General features: G+C 48.1%; 1 pseudogene; it reads right to left on the bottom strand.

The window, feature by feature from the left end:
* Positions 1–403: 403 nt before the first annotated feature.
* Positions 404–1,696, bottom strand: LOC123076383 (bZIP transcription factor ABI5 homolog; annotated as a pseudogene).
* Between the last annotated feature and the right edge of the window lie 5,370 nt (positions 1,697–7,066).

The raw sequence follows: 7,066 nt of genomic DNA, 5'->3' as shown, positions 1-7,066 counted from the left end.
AAACTATTTCAATGGCTGAAATTTCACCGATGCGACAAAGTGTGCCTACATGACTAAACTCAACTCGTGTGTCATCTCCACTTCTTCAGAAGAGAGCAAAGGCGAAGACCCCATCAGAAATGGATCACACACATTTCAACGCATCATATTAAAGCGTGAGTACACATCAACATGTTGCTAATTTTGTTTTGCTCCATTTGTCTGAAGTTTTTGACAAACCCATATACCTATAAACAGTAATCACAACACAAGTTCACTTGCTTGACCAGATAAACACTAACATTGGGTCCTTATGGGTTTTAGGCACTACTAGTAAATTATGATACCACCCTGCTCCGGCAAGGAAAGGTAACCACAATTCATTCTCATCCTCCTGTCAGATCTGGAAAGGAAAGGTCACCTTTCACCAGATGCAGTTGTCGCAGGGCCGTAACAGGGCGCCACACTTCTTGGCATTCACGTTCTCCTTGGACTGCTCTATCATCTTCTCTACCAGCTGTAAAAAAAAGATCACGGCCACAAGGTGTTTTCATCAGCACGAACACATTGACTGTTTTAAGACTTATCAATTAGACTGTTACAAGCAATTGGCAAGGGAAGGTGAGTGTATGAGGATTGCCACATGATGGGGGGAAAATGTACATACCATTTGTTTCTCGGTCAGCACAATCGTCTTCTACAACAAAACAGTGAAACAGTTTAGTAATGCAAGAACTAAAAAGAATAAGAAAACTGATTTTTCTCATGGTTTTCACTGGTCACCAACTCCGTACCTCCTTAGTTTACAAACAAGCGTTCTCCTCCTTGAGGTGGTTCAATTCAGCTTCAAGCCTGTAGGATTAAGAAAGATGGAGAGTGTAAGTGTCACCAACCATCTTACCACCATTGCAGAAATGGCATTGCATAAAACCAACAATTTTGGTAGCAAGATGTGTACCTGCTTCCTGGCACGTGATCGTGCGCCTGACTCACGGTTCTTGATCATGCAGCGGTGGCGGCGACTGATGCTCCTCTCGCAGGACTGATCCTCCGATGCCCATGCAGTTCATCATGTCAGCCTGCGTCATGGCGCTCCTCCCGTTCGATGACCATGGACTCACAATAGCCACCCCACCTTGAGAAGGTGGTGGCAGCGGCACCACGGCCATCCCTGCGTACCAGTTGGGGACGAACCCCATGCTGTCACACATCACCTGGAACATGCTGTTTGCCGGTGCCAACGGGTACATCATTAGGCCATGCTGGTGCCCCTGCTATGCGCGGTTCATCTGTCCATGGACAATGCCGACCGGGCTGGCCGCCGATGCCAGATCCCCGGACCACGCCGACCTTGTCAAGGAACAACTCCAGCATCATCTCGCCTAGCGTCCTCTGCCGGTCGTTGGCCGCAACCGAACCGCCATTCCCCACCAGCGGCTAGACAGGAGGCTGCGGTGTTGGTCGCGCGACCTAAGGCTGAGGATGCACCGGCAGGGGCTCCTTGTTGATCTCAACCCACACCTCCTCCTTGTATTCCGGCATAGCAGGGGAGGCAAGGAGAACGACTCCTATCAAGCTATATTGCTTCCACCTGCATCTCCGCTACCTCTGCCTCCACCAGCACCCACCATAGGAGCCATCTCAATGCCCACCAACAACCGTCGGTTGCCACTTGGAACTCCTCGGAATTCCATATGTTGCTCATGAACTCGTCCATGTTGATGGACAAAAAATTGTGCCCCGCCTCGCACACTGAGTATTGCAGCTCGTCCAGCGTCAACACGAAGATCGAAGACTGCCTCACCGGCGCAATTGTGTGCTCCACACCTTAGAGAACGCTCGGGTGTGAGATGACTTCCTCCTCGGACAACTTCACGTCCTTGCTCACCTCCGACGCCGTCCTACTGTCTCACCACTATGGTCTCGCTCAGTGTGCTACGTACCCTCTTGCTTGTGGTGTGTGGTTCAGTCTTGTGCACCGCGCCCCCTATTTATAGCCTGCCGCATTCAAGAGATAAGCATCAATTAAAGCATTAGATAGCTATTAAATTCATGTGATTGATGGAAAATGTGAGTTATAGAGATACAATAATAGATAGTTCGTCTCATACTAGATAGATAGGGTACTGCCAAAGCGGGCCATAAGTGGGGCGATTAACAACACATGTCGTTAACAGGTCGATAGTAAGGTCATGCTGGAATTGTGCCCCGGTGACATGGGCCGCTAAGAGGCCAAAAGTCAACTCAGAATGTATATGGTCCAACTCTGTTGTGGGCCTTTAGCAGGCTGAAAGAGACACCGGGCTGGTATTGGACCATGAAGAGCATGGGCCGTTAGAGGCCAAAACTAAGGTCGGACTATAAATGGCCCAACTCCAGTATGAGCCTTTAAGAGGCTAAAAGACGCACCGAGTTGGAAATTGGACCAACACTTGAATGGGTCGCTAAAAGGCCAAAAGAGGTACATCCCAAAAATTGGCTCATCCTTAGAATGGGTTGTTAACAGGCCAAAATTACCTCGGGCCACTATTGACCCCAAATATATAGTGGGCTGTTAATGGGCTCGAACTGACGGTGGGCTGCAATGGTGTCAAATAGTTAACGGGCCGTTGACGGGCTAAATTGGCATAACTTGTATGGGCCGTGGCCCAAAATCGGCCAGAGACAACTAGGCCATAAATGTGCCGACACAATTAGGACTGGGCCAGCATTTTTCTCCTAAATGGGCTACTGTTGGGCCGTGCCACGTGTTGGTGTATCATAGGCGCGTCCTGTCCATTGAATGGATGACATCTATCCCAATGCTAAGCCGACACGTGGTTCCTCTGGCCAATGAGAATTTTACACGTGGAAAATCCCCATTGGTCCAGGCTGTTAGCGGGTTATTGGATCCAAACCGGAACCTGATAGCTTAACAGCGACCCGTTAGGGTGGATGCAATGTGTCGGTTACCCTTGACGAAAACACTTCCATGACGCGTCATTTATCGTCATGGAAGTGGACACTTCCGTGATGATAATTTGAGTATTGTCATGGAACACTTCTACGACCACTACTGGAATTAGCTTATTTGCCGTCTGCCAATTCTTTGCCGTCTGCTGGCTGACCGCAAAGAAGGTCTTTGCCATCCTCTTACAGAAAACGGACGACAAATAACTGGCTGATGGCAAAGAAGGTCTTTGCCATCAGCCATTTCTTTGCCGTCTGCTAGCGGACGACAAAGAATCTTTGCCTTCAGCTGGCGGACGGCAAAGAGAGAGGTGGGCCTGGTACATGCAGCCGCTTAAGGACGAATTGCAAGAAGCTTGGGATAATGGGTTCAAGACATACGACGCCTTTAGCAAACATAACTTCATAATGCGTGCCTGGTACATGTACTCGACGCATGACTTGCTGACGTATGCGCTATTCGTTGGCTGCTGTGTGCATGGAAGGTTCCCGTGCCCCACATGCAAGGGAGCTCTTGAGTTTCGTTGGCTGACGGTAGGGCACAAGTATACTTGCTTCGACTTGCATAGACCGTTTCTAGATCCTCGCCATAAGTTCAGGAAGGACAAAAAGAACTTCATCAAAGGTAGAGTTGTCAAACACTCTACACCACCTGTGTTGACAGGCCAACAGACTCTAGATCAGTTAAACGCTCTCGAGCCAAATCCAGAGCGTCCAGGGTATTTCAAGGGGTATAATAAGGAACACGCCTGGACTCACAAGACATGCTTGTGGGATCTGCCTTACTTCAAAGATCTCCTTTGCCCACACAACATCGACGTGATGCACACTGAAAAGAATATCGCCGAAGCCATTTTTGGTACATTGTTCGGCATAGAGGGGAAATCAAAGGATAATACTAAGGCTAGAGTCGATCAAGAGGAGCTATGTTATAGACCGTTACAAAACATGCAACAACCGAAAGGAAAGCGGAACTGGACGAAGCCAAAGGCATGGTTCAATCTTGGAAGGCCAGCTATGAAGGAAATTATTTTGTGGGTGAAAATGCAGTTGATGTTCCCCGATGGGTATGCAGCAAATCTAAAGAGGGGAGCGAGTCTTGAAAAATTGAAAATATTTGGTCTAAAAAGTCATGATTGGCACATATGCATTGAACGGATAATGCCGGTGATGTTGCGTGGATTCATCCCTCAGGGTCAATGGCTAGTACTGGCAGAGCTGAGCTATTTCTTCCGTGTTCTTTGTGTGAAAGAACTGTCGCCTAGCCTCCTAGAAGAAATGGAACAGTTGGCGCCGAAGTTGATCAGCAAGTTAGAGATGATCTTTTCACCAAGCTTCTTTAATCCAATGCAACACTTGATTTTGCATCTCCCGACCGAGGCACAATTGGGGGGGCCCGTGCAAAATCGTTGGTGCTACTCAATTGAGAGGATGCAGAAGACGCTTCGAGCAAAATGTAAAAATAAACATAAAATTGAAGCATCGATGGCCGAGGCATTCATCACTGAGAAGGCGGGAAACTTTGTGACAGCACACTACGAAGCCAAAAATCATCATTTGCATAATCCGAAGCCTCGGTACAATGCTGACGACCCTAAAAAGGGTCGATCCAACCTCAGCCTATTCAAAGGGAATCTCGCACCAGCCAGTGGTTGGAAACCGGTATCGTTGGATGTTGAAGAATGTCGGACCATTTCGCTGTATCTCTTCAACAACCTAACAGAAGTGCGGCCGTACATCGAGTAAGATCTCGGTACATTGTTTCACAACTTCCAATTCCTTTGAACTGCTCTTATTCCTGGATATTTGATGCAGTCGATACATCGCCATATTCTCGTATGGAGCGGTGATCCAAAAGGATTCCGTCGAAGAGTATGAGCTTCTGGCAAAGCAAGGAGGCGAATATCCCGGTTTCATCTCTTGGTTCAAAAAAAGGGTAATTTCCATTACACCATTTCATTTCTTTGGCTAATTTGCGACTAATGCAACAATCCTTTCGTATTAAACTTGTAGGCTAATTCAGAGATTATGGATGCCGAATTGAGACAAGTAGCTAATGGTTTTGACTATAAGGTCCGTTCATTTGACAAATACGACATCAACGGGTATCGCTATCGTACCTATGGCAAAGATCTATCTATGGCCGACCGAAAGTCTACAAATTGTTGTGTCTCTGCTATCGGCGAAGGAGATATCGAGTATTACTGAAGAGTTGAAGCAATTTATGAACTTCAATTCTATGGTGAAACCCACCAAACGTAGTAGTCTTCAGATGTTATTGGTTCCAGTCGAGGGAGACTAGAAGGAGTGATGAACATATAGGGCTAGTCGAAATTAAACAAAGCACCCATTTGGATGTTCCCGATGTCTATATTACGGCTCAACAGGCAACCCAAGTTTTCTATCTAACGTGGGCCTATCAAAGTGATCCAAATCTTAGTGGTTGGGATGTCGTTTATGAAGTGCCGCCACGTCTTAGACCACCTCCCCCCAATGAAGAGGATTATGAACCTCACGTTAACCAAGACACATATGACGAAGGAGAATTCTTCCAAGAAACACGTCTTTCCGAAAAACCTTTCAAGAACCGCTCTACTCCACCCCAGAACATTGAAGTAGACAAAGATAGTGAATCTGACTTCACCCCTGAGCCTGAACAAGAAGAAGTTACTGCTACAGATGACCTGTCAATGCTTGAACGATTACGTAAAGGAGGCCTTCCACATGTTGATGTATTTATTAATGATGATGATGAGCACGTCACTGATAGTGATGATGATGACGCATTTAATGATCCCGGAGCATATATAGACGATTCAGAGTAATATTAGTAATGTGAGGTATTCAATTTTTTATTATGTTCATGATGATGATACACTTAAATTATATACATATTATTATGTTCATGTCAGGTATTCAAATTTTTTATGTTGTACTAATTTCGTTTACTTTTTGTCATTGCAGGTATTGACAGGATGGTGGGTAAGGGTCCAGAGCGCTGCTAGACAGTATGCAGACAGGATGGTGGTTCCATTATTCCATCCCAGCCCCTCCGGAGAGCGCTGCTAGACAGTATGCAGACAGCTGCGGTGGGCGCTTCTTCTTCGGCTGGGGGGAGGTAGGGGGAGGACGAAGAAGGCTGCTAGAGGTGGACATGGCAGCGGGAGAGGTAGGAAGGCTGCTACACCTTCCTCGCCGCCACCCTCAGCTAATTCACCCGACCACATGACTGCTCCGTCTGACGTGGACCCGTCTTGGACTCCGGTCCACGAGCCTCCGGTCATCGATCCTTCGCCCCACCAGACTCGTGTCGCCGATCCTTCGCCCCACTAGACTCGTGTCGCCGATCCTTCGACCCACGTGAGTCCGGTCCCAGAGTCTTCATCCCAGAAGACTCCGATCCCGCAGTCATCTTCCCACGAGACTCCAGAGGCTAGTGGCCCTACTGATGGTAGCGAGGACACCTTTTCAGATGATAGCTACAGCAACAACGAGCTGGTTGAGAAGGGAAAGAAGGTCTACAAGCGTGCCTGTACAAAGCTCCCGCCCGTGCCGACGACCCCCGACCAGAGGTGGTTGATTGAGCCTAAAGGGTTGAAGTAAGTGCATTTACTATTTTTTAACGTTTTGCCTTCATGTTCCTTCAAATTAATATCTAATGCATTCGCGTTGTCATACTGCAGGGGCTGGGTACACCCCCGTGGTGTCCGCAGGCCCAACCAGGTCCATGGTGTGCTTTGCCGGCAGCACTTCCCAGGGTGGGTCACGTTGCCCGCGGAGGGTCAGGTTCCAACACTGAGCTGGGAGCTGTACTCGGTTGCCCTAGCCCCGCCGGAGGAGATGGTCGCCGGTGTCTTGTGCGAGACGGTGGCCGACATTGTGTTCCGTCGGTTTTGGGTAATTTCTCCTTTACAGAATTAAAAATCAACACTACCTAGTGATTGTACAAATTAGTGTTGTCTTGTTTGATTGCAGACCTTCTACAGGGTTTCAGAGGGAGAGCAGGAGGCCGCGTCTATGGTTGTCGAAACCGAGTGCAAGCGCCTACTTCAGAACTTACAGCACGAGGCTCGGGTGCAGGCCGTTCGAGACTACTACGCCTCGAAGGGTATTAGGAGGGCCAAGAAGAAGTGTCGCG

The sequence above is a fragment of the Triticum aestivum genome, chromosome 3D (genome assembly GCF_018294505.1).
Source record: "Triticum aestivum cultivar Chinese Spring chromosome 3D, IWGSC CS RefSeq v2.1, whole genome shotgun sequence".
Lineage (NCBI taxonomy): Eukaryota > Viridiplantae > Streptophyta > Magnoliopsida > Poales > Poaceae > Triticum > Triticum aestivum.
Note: the sequence above shows the minus strand (reverse complement) of the source record. Positions and strands in the feature narration are given on the sequence as shown.